This window comes from Lynx canadensis, chromosome B2 (genome assembly GCF_007474595.2).
Source record: "Lynx canadensis isolate LIC74 chromosome B2, mLynCan4.pri.v2, whole genome shotgun sequence".
NCBI lineage: Eukaryota > Metazoa > Chordata > Mammalia > Carnivora > Felidae > Lynx > Lynx canadensis.
Window position 1 is genome coordinate 16402795 of NC_044307.1, and position 18820 is coordinate 16421614.

Consider the following 18820-nt stretch of genomic DNA (forward strand, 5'->3'; position numbering starts at 1 on the left):
ATTGCATATAAATCCAATGGTTTTTGTATCTGGCATCTTTCACTTAGCGTATTTTTAGCTTCGGACATTTTATAGCATGCATCAACAATTCGTTCCTTTTAATTGCTGAATGCACCATTTCCCTGCATCCATTTAGGTTTATTCCATCACCAACTGATGGACATTTAGATTGTTTCTTTTTTTTTTTTTTTTTGGCTATTATAAATAATGCTGCTGTGAACACTCATGTACAAGTCTTTATGAAGACCTATGTCTTTACTGGTCTTGGGTAGATTTCTAGAAGTGGATTTGCTAGGTTGAATGGTAAATTTATGTTTAACCCTTTAAGAAACTGCCAGAATGTTACCTGAAGTAGCTGTACCGTCTTCATTCCCACAAGAATACATGAGGTTTCCTGGTTCTCCACATCTTTGTCAACACTTAGTAGTATCTGACTTCTTACCACAGTTGTTTCAGCGTGTATGTAGTGCTAGGTCACTATTGTTTTTTGGTTTTGTTTGGTTTTATTAATGTTTATTTATTTTGAGAAAGAGAGAGTGAGCAGGGGAGGGGAAGAGAGAGAGGGAGACACAGAACCTGAAGCAGACTCCAGGCTCCGAGCCATCAGCACAGAGCCCGATGCGGGGCTCGAATCCATGAACCGCGAGATCATGACCTGAGCCAGAGTCGGAAGCCCAACCGACTGAGCCACCCAGGCGTCCCTAGATCGCTATTGTTTTAACACACATTCCCCTAACAGCTAATGATAGTGAGCAAATTTCCATGTACTTCTTAGCCATTCATCTATCTTTGTAAAATAAAATGTGCATTCGAACATTACGCTCACTCTTTAGTTCAGTTGTTAGCCCTACTTTTTTTTTTTTAGTTAGTATTTTAATTCCAGTTAGTTAACATACAGTGTAATATTAGTTTCAGGTGTACCATATAGTGATTCAACACTTCCATACAACCCCTGGGGCTCGTCATGATCTCCCTCACCTAGTTAACCTCATAACCCCAAACTCCTACCCTCTGGTAACCAAAAGCTTGTTCTATAAAGTTATGAGTCTGTTTCTTGGTTTGTCTCTTTCTCTCTCTTTCTCCCTTTTTCATTTTCTCCCTTTGCTCATGTGTTCTGGTTCTTAAATTCCACATATGAGTGAAATCATATAGTATTTGTCTTGCTCTGACTTATTTCACTTAGCATCATACTCTCTAGCCCCACAAATTACAGCAGTCTTAGAAGCCCTGATCTCTTGACATCTGTTTCCTCCACTAAGCAAAACCACTGCTCTCAATCTGGGTTAACTTCCGTGTCCTATAGTTTGGAAAGTGCCCCAGGCAGAAAGCTGAAGTGAATAGAGGAGATATCTGCATTCATGTGTTTTCCTTCTTTTAAGAACAGAAGACCTGCCTGGTATATGGTCTGACGTCTGAAAACAGCTAGCTCATATCTTTTGTCTTTTAGGTAGTTAAATCCAATAGCTGTTATATGGTCATGTCCATAACCAAAAGTTCCATCTTTATTTCAGAATGATTATGTATTTACTTTGGGGAGGGGAGGGGCAGAGAGAGGGAGAATCCCAAGCAGGTTCCTTGCTGTCAGTGGGGAGCCTGACGTGGGGCTCAATCTCACGAACGGTGAGATCACGCCCTGAGCCCAGACCAAGAGTTGGATGCTTAACGGACTGAGTCACCAGGCACCCCAGAAGTTGCTTGTTTTTTAACACCCAAATGGTTATCTCAGAAATTTTACTTTAAATGTATATATGTACGTGTGTGTGTGTTTATTTATTTAAACACACCTTAAACTAGTCTGAAGTTTTATAAAAACATTTTGAAGACCTCAACTGCTTTTCATTTTCAAACAAATAATGCTCTCTCCTGGGGAGATTTTTAATGTTTCCATAAAACAATAATACATATCACTTTCCAGCTGAAGTTTTCACTGTTCTGGGACAACTAAGTAATGACTTACAAAAGCTTGGTTTTTTTTTTTTTTTAGGTGAAGTTTAAACTTATGAATCTGGATTGTTTTTGTTTTGTTTTCTATTCTAACTGCTTCATAGAAACAGAAAATGCACGCTAAAAAAAACCTCTCCCTGAGAAAGCAGATTGATGCACAAAAGGGCTGCAGTTCACATTTAAGAGGCTATTAAAAAGGAAAATAGAAGAAACCATCAGTAGCCTCATTGATCTAATCATAATGAAATTAAAATGTAAATATAGTCTTCCAGAATGGGATTATTTGTGAATGCCACATTAACAGATGGCAATGACTACAGATCAAAATACACTTTGTGTGCGGGTCTGGAATAGTGGAATGCAGAGAAGTGTGTTTGAGTCTGGACTTAGTGCGATGGATAAGGACATTTTTTTTTTTTTTTTAACGTTCGTGCCAGATGTCACTACAGGGATTCATATAAACATTTTGCAGCTAATGTCCTAGAAAATCCCAGATCAGCCCACAAAGTGGAGACAAGTCAGTCAAATTCTCAATACAAAGGCTTTGAGAGATTCCAAATTAGGATCTCGGCTAAAAACACTTTGCCTAGCCTCTCTTGAAGCCAAACAAGAAAGACAATTCATGTCATTTCAACTGTCTGCAAGAAAAAATGACCTGATGGAATCCTAACTGTCCCATTTACATTCTGACAAATAACTCGCCCTACCCACAAAGACTAGATATCTATGTATGTATCCATTTTATTTATCATCTATCTGTCAATGCGTTCATATCAATAACATGATTTAGTCTAGCATTTCTGCCACTGTAATTTGTTAAAGCCGTTTGAGTTAATAACTGGAAATTCTTTATCATTTATTTTTGTTAGTGATTTATATTTCAAACTTTTTTCATTCACATGGAAAAATATAAGCATAGATTCTACCCTTTGTTTCGTATCTCTAATCTCAAGGGGCGGGACAAAATTATTAAGATACAGTTAGTTTTGATTCATATCCCTATAGAGGAAATGTGTACTGGAATATAATTTTGAGTAGTGGCGACTAGACAGGGTCCAAAAATGAGTTGAAATCACTGTCCCATAATTAAATGATCATATCTTGTAAATGTGAAACATGATGAAAGGTGGCAAAAAAGATTAGGAATCAGGAAATCTGAATTCTAATCCAAGCAGGACAAGATTACATTAAGTGATTAAATCTTCGTTATCTCCATTATGTTTTTCATCTAAAATTAAGGGCTTTTATCGGAAAGATCACTGTGGAACGCATCTCCAAGAACTTCATTTTATGGCTTGCAACCCAGACGTTTGCACAGAATATTTAATAAGCACAAGAGGGTGCTGAAGCCAGCCCCGGAAGAGCCACACCTTTCAATACGCCTTTCCTTCTCTCTCTTTCCCTCCTTCTTTTTTCTCAGTGTGCTTTCTGAGCACGTAATGTATCTGATTGCTCCTGCAGAGGGCATTAAGATCAGTTCAAACCACAGCTTTGTTTTACCATTATTTATGAATCCACTAATTCTCAAGTTTTTCCTGCTTTCCACAATGATTACAACTAGACTTGGTAGGCTTCTAACATTTCTTTTGTTTTCCTTTGGCTTAAAACTTGTCTGGAATTTTTTAAAAAAAAAACATTTCTCTTAGCTGTTCTTGTTGAAAGCACATTTTCTTTGTAATACATAAATCTTCCCTATTTGATGCTGGGGACAGTTACTATATATATATATATATATATATATATACACACACACACACACACACACACATTCAATATAATATAATGTTATAATAGATAATATTACATTGCAGTTTGGTCTCTAGCATGATTCTTGTATCTCCACTTTCAAAAAATCAGATGATGCACACCCTTTCCTGAGTTACTCGGGAGGGTCACCATTTGAGCTGACACCACATCCCTGCAGGAAGCATTCACACAGTGTCACTCTCATTAGTAATCGCATAGAGTTTCTAATATTAGTAATGACATCTTCGCGTACAGCACTGTCTGTTTTGTTAGATGATTCTAATACACGTCTTCACTGACTCTGCCTCTCAAAGCTCTTCCGAAGGGGGCATGGCGGGCACTCCTCTTTAAGAAGAAAGAAAAGGAAGATCAGAGAGAGTGAACCACAGCGACTACAAGTAATAGGATTGAGGGGAGAACCCACGTTCTACAGCCCCTGGTTCAGGACTCAGTCCAGGGGGCCATCTTGCCTCTCTGAAGAAACAGCCATTTCCTTCAGCCCTGAATGACAGTGAAAAATCTCACTGGACATCTCCATGAAAATACCTTGTTTCATATTAACTCACATGCGATCAGAACTCTTGCTCCTAGTTGGAAGAATGATAGATCTCAGAGTTGCCAATGATCTGCTAGCCTTCTGATTGGTATACTGATTGTGCTGTCTTTTTACTTCACATCCCTGAGGCGTGACGTGAGGAAGCCATTTCAGAGAGTGATGTTTATATATATATATATTTTTTTTGGCTTTTATTATTTTTTTTATTTACATAAAAGGCAAATTTCAAAGAATGGGGGGGAAATGGTATTCCAATGTGATCCGATTTCCCTTTGACTTCCCTCCATGATGAGTTCCTAAAAACAGATGTCCAAATTTCCAAATACCTGCTTTAATCTGCATTTGAAATGGTTTTTCTCTTTTGCATGGTTTCCGATTGTTAATACGGGAAGTGCTTGAGTTTGGGGCCCCATGTATGGGCTAATTCTCAAATCTTACGGAGTTGGGAATAAATGAGAAAATAATTGGATTATTATTCTGGGAATAATAACATGGGGATTATTATCTGGGGAATCAAGTTTTGGGAGAAGAGCTGTGAGGTATTCCATCGTTTCTATATCTTGGTTTTCAATCTCGATCATAATCTCAGTCGTTTGGCAGGTAAAAAAGCAGCTTTTCTTTTTGCCAGGCTGTCTGGCAAAATACGTTGTCGTTATCCAAAGAGAAGAAAAGGATTTTAAGGTGAGTCATCAAGATGTTAGCTCCCATGTTTTATGACTTGAGAAGAACCAAATCTGCACTTTGACAAATATAAGCTCTTACCTTAACACACTTGGGTTAGCACAACGGCATCCAAAATAATATTCACATTTTCACATATTGACTTTAGCGAGGGAGTGCTTTGGCATTGGGGTATATTTTTGTTGGCTCGAGAATCTTCTGGAAGTCCCCAAATACTTTCTTTTGGATTACCTCAGTTCTTTTCTGCAATAACAGATTGGAGAAAGCTCACAAGCCAAGCTAAACATATGTACAATCAGAATCATCAAGTGGTCCGTACATTTGGAGTATCAGCTCGTACCCTGACATATCTTTGTTGGCCGGTGAATCTCACCAAACTGCCATCATCGCTTTTCCTGATGTGTAGCCAATGGAGTCATATGTTGTTTGCACCTATATGTGATATAGTCTTTATTTGGGATTAAATAGCATTTACAAGAAGAAGGAGAGACGGAGAAGGAGGAGGAGGAGGAGGAGGAGGGAAAGAGGAGAGAGGGGGAGAAAGGAGGAAGAGGAAAAGAAGAAGCTTTGATGCAAATGAAAACAAAGATATGTTCATGTATTTGATTATTAATCTCTTATGTAAATTTCTGACATTGTGGAGGAAGATCTGAAGTAATTGAGAAGGAAAAGAATGTGAGAATGCTTCCAGTAGACTTAAGCCCAGAGTGTGGCCTCGCACTGTTTCATATTAGAAAATGCAAATTGTCGGGGCGCCTGGGTGGCTCAGTTGGTTAAGCGGCCGACTTCACTCAGGTCACGATCTCACAGTCCCTGAGTTTGAGCCCCGCATCGGGCTCTGTGCTGACAGCTCAGAGCCTGTTTCCGATTCTGTATCTCCCTCTCTCTGACCCTCCCCCATTCATGCTCTGTCTCTCTCTGTCTCAAAAATAAACAAACAAAAAAAAAATGTTTAAAAAAAAAAAAAGAAAATGGAAATTGTCATGGATGGAAATTATATGGTTGTTTATGAAGTACAGGAAACACTGAAGATCTTTCCCATGTCTTCATACTAAAACATCTATTTATAATTATTTGTTAAGAAATTTAAAGAACCATAGTCATCTGGAGAAGCTGACAATTAGAGCAAATCTGTAGGTGATTATTAAATACCTAGCACAAACAGAGACATTTTTCTCTCTAAAAATATTGAGCGCTTATAATTATAGTTTACAAGAATAAAAGCCTCTTTCTTCTTTATAGATGAAGATTCAAGTTTGTGAATCACTGCAAGTGTATATGCCAAGAGAATAACTGAATTTATCTTAATTTTAAACACATATGTTCAGCTTATCCAATGGTGGCCTGGTAGCTGGGAGAGAATTTTGGTAAAGAACAAGGGAGATAAATATGCATTGAAATGGGCTCAATTTTTCTGGGACCTTGGAAAAATATTTATCCATTTTAAGCCTCAGTTTCCTTAACTGAAGAAGCATGCAAACCCCATGGTGCTTAAAAAAAAAAAAAAAAGAAAAATGAAATGAAAAAAAAAAACCATGTAAAGTGTAAAACATGTAAAGTGCCTTGCACACAGTACTTTTCATTTTAATATTTATTTATTATTTCAAAAATGCTATTCAATAATTTGAATGTATAGTGGTGTTGATATAAAACTTACTGAACGTCTACATGTTCAATTTCATAGAAATTTCCAGTCCTTTTGAAGAAAATTCATGTGATATCTTTTGAGCTTTCTTTTTTTTTTAATTTTATTTTTAAATGTTTTTAAACTTGTTTTTTTAACATTTATTTATGAGAGACAGAGAGAGAGAGTGCATAAGCGGGAGAGGAGCAAAGGCAGAGGAAGACACAGAATTCGAAACAGTCTCCAGGCTCCGAGCTGTCAGCACAGAGCCCGATGCGGAGCTCGAACCCACAAACCGTGAGATCGTGACCTGAGCAGAAGTCAGACGCTTAACCAACTGAGACACCCAGGCGCCCCTATTGAGCTTTCTGTCTTGTCTTTAATCTTAATTTTTATTATATTACATAACTTGTACAAACATATTTTTTCCTTGGAAGTATTAAAACATTACTTGTACGTGACCACTGTTCTGAGAAAAAGCTAACATCCTTTCTAAATTTCTATTTAAATTTTGGTTTTGTTCACTTGTGTTGCAAGAATACATTTCCTCTTTCTAAAGCATTAAAACATTGCTTGTTAGCAACGCTGTTAAGGGAGGCACTCATTCATCACCATGGTGGGACAAGAATAACAGTAACATTAAAAGCAGCAACAAGAGTAATGCTGACCTGGCTGCCCCATCCTTTCCAGACTTACTCCTCCAGAGGATGTGAAAGAAAGATGTGTTACCTACGTGGTGGGGACAGCATTGGTCCACATTTTTAAGTCAAGTGGAGCCCGTCTCTTAAAAGGTTATGAGATTGAGGAACCGGTCTTTTAACTCCCTTCTCTGGCTCTGACCATTATGAGGTTATGAAGAACTGAACTCTCTTGCAGAATGTCCCCAAGGCTTGGACTGAAAGGGAGAGGGGACATGCAGGGGGTAAATGTGATGGGAGCAAGACCTCAGCAAGCCTGTTTGCTTGTGGACCGAAGCCATCGGCTCCGTTATAGCCTTCATCCATCATAAAACTGACATTTTTGTCCCTGTCTACATATTAATCTGTTCTTGACTTGCTGGGCCCATAAAACCCGATGAATGCCCACCCCGCAATGCCTTTGCCATGATCCCCAGCTCTTCAGCTATGAGTTGTATCATTCCATGACTTTTCTTGTGCTTCTACGTAAAGACATATGACTCCAGGGGTGCCTGGGTGGCTCAGTGGGTTAAGTGTCTGACTTCAGCTCAGGTCATGATCTCATGGTTTATGAGTTCAAGCCCCACGTCACGCTCTGTGCGGACAGCTCAGAGCCTGGAGCCTGCTTCAGATTCTGTGTCTCCCTCTCTCTCTGCCTCTCCCTCTCTCTCTCTCTCTCAAAAATAAACAAACATTAATTTTTTTTTTTAAAGACATGTGACTCCAAACATCTGTACTCCGTTTGGTTATATCTTTTTATATTCTACATATAAACTGTACCTATTATATGAGTTTTCCTGCTACTGGTTACTTTTATCTCAAGCTAAGCCCTGGAGATCTATCCCTCTGTTTAATACTTTCCTTTTTTTTTTTTTTAAATATTTTTTTTTCAACGTTTATTTTTATTTTTGGGACAGAGAGAGACAGAGCATGAACGGGGGAGGGGCAGAGAGAGAGGGAGACACAGAATCGGAAACAGGCTCCAGGCTCCGAGCCATCAGCCCAGAGCCTGACGCGGGGCTCGAACTCACGGACCGCGAGATCGTGACCTGGCTGAAGTCGACGCTTAACCGACTGCGCCACCCAGGCGCCCAATACTTTCCTTTTTAATCATGCTTAGCATTTCAGAGAAGGAATATGCCCTGGTTTATTCAGCATTATTCCATCGAAGGAGAGTTAGGTTTTTTATAATTTTTCAACAGAAAAAAACCCCAAAACAATCACACATTATTTTGGTTTCCGTTTGTCTATGTGTTTCTCTCTGTGTTCCTCCGTATTGAGCATTGATACGGAGAAGGAGGGACACAGACTGCATTTTGGGTTTTGGTGAAAACTGCTAAATTGTTCTTCTCAATGGCTGCATCAACTCAACCTCGCCAGCCGTGTCTAAAAACAGCTATGGCCTGTCTCCATAGCCCTAGCCACACTCGATGCTATTAGGATTTTAATATCTACGTTCCTAGGGGAAAAAAAAATCTCATTTTAATTTTCCTTTTCTCATTTTTGTTGAAGGTGGACATTTGTCATATATGCGTTGGCCATTTGTATTTTTTCTGTGAGTTTCTTAGTCTTACCTTTTGAACATTTTCCTACTAGGTCTTTTGACTTTTTTTCCTTACCGGCTTATAAAATATTTTAAATATGTTTTGGGTGAGTATCTTTTGTGAGATATCTAAGGCAAATCCGTTCCCCAGCTGAGTTGTCTTTCTTAACATTTTAGTGTTTTTATGTTGAACCAAAGTTTGGCATTTTGATGAACTTGAATTTTTAGTTCTTGCTTCTTACCTAAAAAAAAGGCTTTTTCTACCTCAGTGTCATAAAGATAATACCTTATATTTTTCCTAGTAAATTTACAATTTTCCTTTTTATAGTAATACTTTGAAGTGCCATCTTAAGCATTTGAAGTCCCCAAAACATAAAGAATTAAATTCTTTCAAACACTGTTTATAAAATAATCAAATTCTTTAAAAACATTCCAAGCATAACTTTTATAACCTAATCCTCTCAGGTACTCTGAATACTGCGCTGGGAGGCAAAAACAAAAACAAATAACCCTGAGTATAAAAATTCTCCTTATCATTTAGCCAGCTCATTAGAGGTCAAGAGTGAAGATCAGAGCATAAAGCAATGTTTGACTGTCAGCCCATTGTCTTCTGGTTTCTTTCCAACTTAGGTTTCCCCAAAGTAAAACCAACAGGTATAATTGTAATATAAGAATGAGGCAACCTTGATTGAATACTTATTATAGGCTAGGCAGGTTCATTACTAAATACCCTAATGAGATGTCATTAGATCTTCCTGCCGATTTCTGAGTTTTGGATTACTTTTATCCCCATTTTTAGATCAGGCACTTGAAGTACAGGGAGGGTCAATGACCTATTCGGGAAAGCTTGTAAGCAGAGGAGGAAGGAAGTAATCTCAGGAACTGTCCTGGGAGCCTGCGTTGGTAGCCAGTGGCCACTTTGTATCTTTCCTTTATTTTTTTTTAAGTTTATTTATTTATTTTGAGAGAGACAGAGAGAGGGAGAATCTCAAGCAGGCTCTACACTGTCAGCCCAGAGCCCGATGCAGGGCTGGGCTTGAACTCACGAAACTGTGAGATCATGATGCGAGCCGAAATCAAGAGCTGGACACTCTAATGCCTGGGCCTCCCACGTGCCCCCCCCAACTTTTTATCTCCCTAAAAGGATGTAGAGTATTTACCCTCTTGGGACATCATTTTCCTCATCGATTAAATGAGAAGATTGGAGGAGCTTTTTATATCTAAATTCAGTGATTCTTAAAAGCACACCCAAGACTCAAAATAATAAAGTGACCTAGAATCAAACCAGATCAACTATTTCCAATCACCGCTTCAACTGTGTAATTTGGATGTCCTCCTGTCCAATTGGGTGTGACCTTGAAGTTTCCAGGCAGTGAGAGCAGCTCCAATTCGGACACAACCGGAGATGCTGAGAGGCACCAGCCTAATTCTGCTGGGTGGGGCTTCTCTCAGCAACCTGAGGTTTAGTGGTTCTCTAACACCGGTCTCTGGGCAGGCCTGGGCTCTGTGGAGATTCCGGCTGTGATCTTCCCTAAAGAAAACCCTCTGTGCCTCACTTCCTGCTAGATTCCACCAAGAAAAAAGGCAAGCACGGAACAGCCTCAGAAATATGTACCTTTCCTTGAGTGGTGTACTTTTCATTTGCAAATATCACACAGCTCTTTTTGCCAGCCAGCCGACAGCCCATCTTCCTGGGGATGAACAAGAACAACTTCCCTTTTTCAAACTTGGAGACAGAAGAGTTCCCGTAAGCTGTCAGCAATAACCTGTTCGGCTTATTCATTTTCCTTCTGCCTTGTCTGGTTTTCCTGCAAAGCAACAACGTTAGAAAACATTGTAAACATGGGGCGGCATTTACAAAAGGGCGCGGGTGGGTTTTAGCGGATTCGCAGACAAAGATCTGACTGTGGTCTTGCGCAGGGAAGGTGCTTGTAAGTATTTGCTGGATGACTGTTGGCATCTGCCCTGTTGCAAAGCATCCCAACTCACTTAAAAACTCGAGTCATCAGTGCTAACATTTATTCAGATGTTTCTATGCACCAGGAATTGTTAATTTCTGCGTACTTGCTGTATTTTTAACTGAGATATAACTGACAAATAACATTGTGTACGTTTAAGGTGTGCGCTGGGTTAACTTGATACGTTTGCATATTGTGATGCGATTGCCGTCGTAGCATGAGCTGACACTTCTATCACGTCATGTGATCAGCGTTTCTTTTTTGTGGTGAGAACAATTAAGATCTAGTCTCTTAGCAACTTTGGAGTTTATAATACAGGATTGCTGACTGTAATCACTATACTGTGCATTAGGTCTCCAGGACTTATGCATCAACTAGTCGCAAGTTCATACCCTTAAACAACATCTGCCCAACCCTCCATTCTACTGTTTTTTCCAGTTCTGCTTTTTTAGATTCCACATGTAAGTGAGATAATACAGTATTTGTCTTTCTCTGTCTGACTTATCTCAGCATAAGGCCCTCAAGGTCTATCCATGTGGTCATAAATGGTAGGATTTCTTTCTTTCTCATGGCTGGACCGTACTCCACTATATATATCTATATTTATATATAATGATAAAACAATAATGGTTATTATTATATATAAAGATCACATTTTCTTCATCCATTCCTCCTTTGATGGACACTTAAGTTGTTGCCATAAATCTTGGCTGTTGAGAATAATGGTGCAGTAAGAGGCATGGGAGCACTTACCGTTGCCCTAAATGACAGATGAGAAAATTGAGGAACAGAAAATAATTTGATAATTAGCCGGGAAATTGTGGAGTTGGGATGTGAATTTAAGCATTCTGTTCTTAAGATTACTCGTTTCCATACGCAAGATGTTACATGCCTCTACCCGTAGTACCGAAAAGAACTAAGACTGAAGCTTCTGTTTTGATTTGACAAACAGGTAAACTCTAGAACATATAACACCTACGCTAATAATAATCTATGGGCCTGGAGATACTCTTTGCACATTCACTCTTTCTTGTTCATATTCCATACGGTCATACATTTGTGGGACGATTTATAGCAGTTAGGAATGCAATCATTGGCCACTGGAATAAGTCCTGAGCAGAGACTGAACTGAAGTTCAATCACACTCCAGCCAACAGATCTAAGTGGCCCCTAACACCGGGCTAAATTTTAATGAAATGTGCAGGTTTTACATATCAGTTACACCATATTACAAGTCATTTACAAACACACTCAGAATGTATGCCATATGCTGAAGAGGAAGTTATTGAAGTAGCAAGAGTAAAAACAGCAATGAAAGCTTTAAGTGCTTGTAAGAGACAATAACGAAAGTATGTTGTGAAATATTGGCTCTAGTTCAGCTGAAACGCTAAGGAACATAGGACTCTCCCTATAGAAGAAACTTTAAATGTTTTGACGCCTCAATCTGTTTTGTCTTCCAAATCCCTCTTTTTTTTTTGAAGGATTTAGAAAAATGACAACAAAGAGTTCACAGGAATTTGTTTAGTTACAAAACAAAACAAACACAACATTTTCTAGGATAGGCCCCTGGGGTCCCTGTGTCAGTTCTGATCTTTATCTCTATTTAAAGAACCTTCGTGGGCATTGACCTGAAGGCATTCAGGGTTGCTTAAGCATCAAAGAGGATTGATGTACCATGTACTAAACATTTTACAACTATTTCCAACAGAGGCTGAAACAAAGAAAAATATCTTTTATCAAGCATTTAACTTCGTGGTCATTCACCAAAGGAAGTCATTAGTGATTTGGGTCTGAAATTAATTTTTAAAAAGGTGAGTTTTAAAAGTTATTTTTTCTCCCATAGATTACTTCCTGAGGTTCAGTTTCTTACAGTCAACATTATGAGTTCAAAAAGTTGCAGCCCCTTGTAGACTATGAAATGGTGCAAGTTATTTTATCAGAATAGTTAATATACTTGCGATGAAGGCTGGATCTTTCAATAATTATTATAATGGTACATGGTACATTGGTTGGTTATGAATAAGCAGACTCTGCATGAAAGCTTAAACTACTTTTGGTGAGCTACTTCTAGGGAATACGAGTGTGGAAGTAACGGAAAAGGTCTCAAGGTATAATGTATAAAGATATTCCAAAATAACAAAAATCAAAGGTATCAAAGGATGCGATTGCTGAATCAAAACCAGTCTTAACATTTGACCCCACTGGGCCAAACTAAGCCTTGCTATTAGCAAAGAAAACTAAGCATGCCTGGCTAATTGACTGATCTCAAAGCTGGCTTTTCTTTCCATGATTGACCTCCAGGAATGTAAACTCCTGTTGTCTTTCACCTAACATGGTTTCCTTAGACCCCATTTGGCAACATTCATAGGTAAATAACCAAACATAAGGTCTTTCAAGTAACTGGAAATGACTGAATGAAAGGTGTCCTGTCTCCAGCAAAACCAACCACATAACAAATGTCTATTGGTCCTTATAACGTTATAAAACCCACCAATACGTGGACTTTATGAAATTATTCACTTCTATGACTCAGACACCGAAAGTAAGAACTGGCCAGTCGGCAAGGGTTAGTTCTATAGAGTGACCTCCACTGGTTTACTCTGAGATATGGAATCACTTGCTAAGGAGCTCAATTATTTCTTTTTCACTTTTACTGCTTCTGTAAAAGGAATTTATTAATGTCTTCATTTCCTTCTGAATTCCTATCTTTGCTTTCTTGACATTATATTTAAATAGTACAATTTAAGTTATTTTTTAAAAGTACAATTTGATGCTCCCTTTTGCCCGAGAAATACATTTAAATAATTTTCTCCTCTATCAAAAATCATAGAAAATTGCTCTATTTCTTCTTAAAAATATTTCCGAAAGGATCAAATTCAGAGACTTTATGATATAATGTTACACTGTGTTTAAACCATGTTTGTATCCAAAACAATGTGGATCTATGTTCAACTTTCCCTTTTCGCTTGACTTTAACTACCATAAGATAGGTAACAAAGACATCTTCCTGAATGATGATTAATAATTGACACCTCATATACTTTGGAAATTTGCATGTTTTATGCTTGATTAGAATTGTCACTTTACATGCTATTTTATCTCCTATTTAAATATTTCTTCACTAATATTTCTATGGCTCCTGTTATCTCAATGATGAGAAAAGGCATACAAAAAGGTGATAAAATCTAATATCTATACAAATACTCATGGCACTGGACCTATTCATTTCATTTGGAAATTTACACGGGATGTTTTATGAATACTAAGTAGACTTTCACCTAGAAATGAATACAATACAACACAATTACTGTGTAAATCATTACTGAAAAGCAGCATGGTTGGGGTGGGGGGGACACGGAGCTAGTTTTCAATCCTAGTTTCACTCACTACTTTGTAACCCTTAGATATATTCTCAACCATAAAATGGGATTAGCATCATATCATATTGCAATTATCAAAATTAGAAATACTGCATTATATATAACGTGACTTGTTCAGAAAATACTCTGTTGCACCCGTGGATGATCTCAAAACATATCTGCATGGATACCTTATTAGTTTAAGTCAGAAAATTGACCTAATTCTGAAAATGAACGTATCGTAACTTTTCAAGCCAGGAAATTTTCACATGTGATTTGGAGTTTCATAACAACAACCTAAGTCAGCTACTTCTTTTCAGAATGGGGGATGGCCTAGGTGGTGGAGAAATAAAATGTAAAGCTTTCCATCATTATCTCAACAAGCAGCCTCACCTCTGCCAGAATCCAGAGCCTCAAAAGAATAACTCTTCAATGTGCCGAACCAAACCCTTCATTTCCAACGGAACCTCAGGCATTAGGGAACGAGGCAGCCCTAACTTCTCCGAGCACAAAAGCACAGTGATGAGACTTTTGTTATAGGGGCACCTGGGTGGCTCAGTTGGTTAAGCAGCCGACTTCGGCTCAGGTCACGATCTCACAGTTCGTGAGTTCAAGTGCCCTATTGGGTGCCGAGCCTGCTTCCAATTCTCTGTCTCCCCCTCTCTCTCTGCTCCTGCTCTGCTTGGGCTCTCTTTCTCTCTCTCTCTCTCTCTCTCTCTCAAATAAATGAACATTAAAAAAATAAAATAAAACTTTTGTTATATGTTGTGGGGACTTTTTATTTTAAAAAGGGCCCCAGCTACAAAATAAGCAAAATTTGATCCGTGCCTTTGAGAGAAACACCTGCCTGGCCCTTCTTCCTGGTGTTAGAATGTGGCTGGGTCACCGATCCTCGTTTCTGGGGCTCTTCTTTGCTGCACCTGCACATTGCCAGAGCAGAGAGGTCCTAAGCACCCAAGCGCCCAGAAGTGGTGTTCTTTTAGAACTTGGCTTCAGCGTGCAGACGCAGGGACAAGAGTCAAGCATGCCCTCCCCTGGCTTGTCCTGATAGATCTTAATGGATTGGTGTGAGTAATACTGGAATTTTTAATATCCTGGTCTTCCCTGAAGATATATTCCTCTATGTCTGGTTATTATGCAAATGTGAGTTTTCCTTTTTGAGCCATGAATTCCCGCCAGCTGCTTGCTGGGAGGCTAATCCTGTTTTACGTAAAAGTTAATGGAGACAAGGCATTTCCCTCACAATGGCCCACTCTCCTTTATTCATACTCCCCAGACTCACTCTCTCATTCTCTCTCTCTCTCTCTCTTCTCCTGGAAAGACAACGTTACGGCTATTCTTTATTTATTATTATTATTTTTCATTAGGATGCCTCCTTATTCTTGCTGCTGCTGTGACCTTCCTGAAGCCTGAAGTGCTTTCTTGGCTGCCTGACGGACCATCCAGGCTGTCCCGCCTCCGGCCCTCTCACAAAGGCCCTTCTCTAGGCTTGGTTTCCAGAGCTTGATGGCCTCAAAACGTGCGCATTTCTTTCTGTATTGTTCAGGCTTGGGATCCAAGCTTGGGATCCAGAAGTCACAGTTACAAAAAAGACTTCCATGATGTTCTCTGGTCGTGAGGGAAGAGAGCGTGGCTATTTTTTAAATATGGCTCTAACTAATGTATTTCTAATATCCCAAGACGATGTTGTTTTTTTTTGGGGGGGAGGGGGGGTTCAGAATGGCACACACTGAACTTTATATAAGTGAATCTGCTAAATTTTTATTTTTATATTTTTTAAATGTTCATTTATTTTTGAGAGAGAGAGAGAGAGAGAGAGAGAGAGAGAGAGTGAGTGGGGGAGGGGGGAGACAGGGGGACAGAGGATCCCAAGCAGGCTCTGTGGTGACAGCCGAGAGCCCAAAGTAGATCTCAAACCTATGAACCCTGAGATCATGACCTGAGCCGAAGTCAGAGGCCACCCAGGCACCCCCAAACCACCACATTTAAAAAAATTTTTTTTTAATGTTTATTTTTGACAGAGAGAGAGAGAGAGACAGAGCATGAGCGGGGGAGGGGCAGAGAGAGAGGGAGACACAGAATCCGAAGCGGGCTCCAGGTTCTGAGCTGTCAGCACAAGCCCAACGCGGGGCTCGAACTCACAGACCGCGAGATCATGACCTGAGCCAAAGTCGGACACCCAACTGACTAAGCCACTCAGGCGCCCCCCAAACTGCCACATTTTTAAATGCAGTTTCATTTTTTCCTGTTAAATTTTGTCTTACATCCAGCCCCGCACTCCAGTTGGCCCAATCTTCTTGGACATTGATCCTCATCTATCTGAATTGTCAACAAATGTCTTCTGTAATTTTATTGAGTCTTCCAATTAAAAAGAACTGTGGTCAGCTTGGTAACGGGTACTGTGTGTATACCTTCATGCTCCCGGCGTTACTTCCTTTCCTTCTCACTTTTCTGTCCTGTTATTGCCAGTTCCTGAGCTGAATTATTAGCACATTAAAGAAAGGACTCTGACCCACCGGGTGCCCTTTCCACTTGAAGAACCCACACACTTCTTTTTAATCTTTTAAGTTGATTTATTTATTTTGAGAGAGAGCTGAGGAGGGACAGAGAGAGAGAAGAGAGAGAATCTCAGAAAGAATCCCGATGTGGGGCTTGAACTCATGAACTGGGAGATTATGCCTTGAGCCCAGATCAAGAGCTGGACGCTTAACCCACTGAGCCACCCAGGTGCCCCGAGCCCACACACTTTTAATCATCTTCAATTCTGTCCCTTGTTCTTCACAATATTACCACGGCGTTGCTGGGTTCTTGCTAGACCACTGAAACACTGTCGGTCGGCTCCCTTCGTCTTGATTCTTCACGATTCCTGCACCATTGCTTACGAGCAACGCTGTTGTCACGCAAACTTTTTAAATACCACTCCTGCACCAGCATGATGAAGATGCAAAACAATGAGAGACACAGCCTTCTTGTCTATAAAATGGGAGAATAATACTTGCCTTGGTTAAAATGAGATTACATTTTTTTAATGCTTATTTATTTTTGAGACAGAGAGACAGAGACAGTATGTGAGTGGGGGAGGGGCAGAGACAGAGGGAGACACAGAATCGGAAGCAGGCTCCAGGCTCTGAGCTATCAGCCCAGAGCCCGACGTGGGGCTCGAACTCACGGACTGAGAGATCATGACCTGAGCCGAGGTTGGCTTAACTGACCGAGCCACCCCGGTGCCCCTAAATGAGATTATAAACAGGACGTAGTAGGGATAAATCTTAACCACATCCTCTCTGTCGGTGATGTCCTTCCTTTCTATTGTTTCGGCTTAGTGAAGTCCCTTCGAGGCCACGCTGGAATGTCACATGCTCCATAAAGCGCTCCCTGATCAATTTAACCAGGAGCTCTTCCTTATTTGTACTAATGCTCTTGGTTATACATATCCCCTTATTAGTGGACGCCTGAAATCACAGAGTAGTACTGACCTCTATTTACGATGTTTTTTTTCCAATACATTGATGCCTGTGAAAAAGTGTAACTTATCAATGAGGCACATTAGAAGATCAACAGGGAACTAATGATAAAATAGAACGATTGTAGTATACCAAAATGGAAATCAGGTGCGTGGTCGCTTTCTCTCGAAAGATCTTCCTGTACCATACACACCCCCTTGGGATGATGAGAGGGGATGGAGGGAGGCGAGAGACACAGGCACCACTACTGACCTTCTGGGGACGGGCCAGAGGGAGACCACCTGCTTCTGGGCCGAGGTAGGCTGCGGTAACCGAACCCGTGAACCCGTGGAAGGTGAAGTTCCTTCGCCTCTTGAGGTCCTCTGCGCCTTGTGCTTGTTCTACTAGGACGTAAGCTCCTAGAGAATAGATGCTATTTAGTTTGCGTTTAATTCCTATCTCCAAAGTGCCCTCTACATTCTCGGTGCTAAATATTTGTGGAAAGCCCGAGCGAAGCCTCTTTTCCACTTAGGTTGGTTCCCAGACACAATTTTATTTATTTTAAAGTTTATTTATTTTGAGAGAGAGAGAGAGAGAGTGCAGGAGAGTGAGCAGGCAGCGGGAGAGAGAGAATCCCAAGCAGGCTCCGAGCTGTCAGCAGACCAGGCACGATTTTAAGTCACAGAGTCATCTCAGCTATTTTTATTGTACTGCGTAGCATTATCTCTAGAGCCCCAAATCCCATCCCTTCTTCAAAATACAGCAGTCCCTAACATAGACAAATCGCTAACTACTGCAGATAAAAACTTTCTTAACTCTCAAAATGTTTACAGTCTGTGGTTTCTAAGATACGTGTGGTCTGGTATTATTCTCTAGTTTATATGGCCTAAGTCTTAAGCAAGCATGCTCCTTTGGGGTAGAAAGCGTGCTTTCTAATTTCTTTTGTATCTTGCATAGTATTGGAGTTTGTTGGTACTTACTACAAGTGCTGGGTTTTGGATGCCTAAATCTGCTTCGGACCCGAGCCTGGTTCAGAGGAGAAGGAACACCAAGGAGTGGGTTATATCTCTGCTTTAACTCTTATGTCTACAGTGCCTGCACAGAACCTTGTATGTATTCAAGGTTCTGGATGAACCCGATATACGTAAAAGCCTCATGACTTTCAGATTACATAATTTGTAGAAAAAAATGTTTTACCAGTTTTGCTTTAAATTTCTTTTTGTAATGACGGCAGAGAGTCAGGGTCATTAAAAGATAAATATATAAATAATAACCTTCATTGACGGTTA

General features: G+C 39.9%; 1 long non-coding RNA gene across 2 annotated transcripts; it reads right to left on the bottom strand.

Annotated features, from left to right (window-relative positions):
* Positions 1–4245: 4245 nt before the first annotated feature.
* Positions 4246–18142, bottom strand: LOC115513583. Of its 2 annotated transcripts, XR_003968751.1 has the most exons (4): positions 17805–18142; positions 10387–10579; positions 5009–5170; positions 4246–4879 (listed from the first exon to the last, which is right to left on the bottom strand). It is a non-coding gene; the product is annotated as an uncharacterized LOC115513583 (long non-coding RNA). The 2 variants fall into 2 exon arrangements; XR_003968750.1 differs by having other exon boundaries at positions 4246–5170.
* Between the last annotated feature and the right edge of the window lie 678 nt (positions 18143–18820).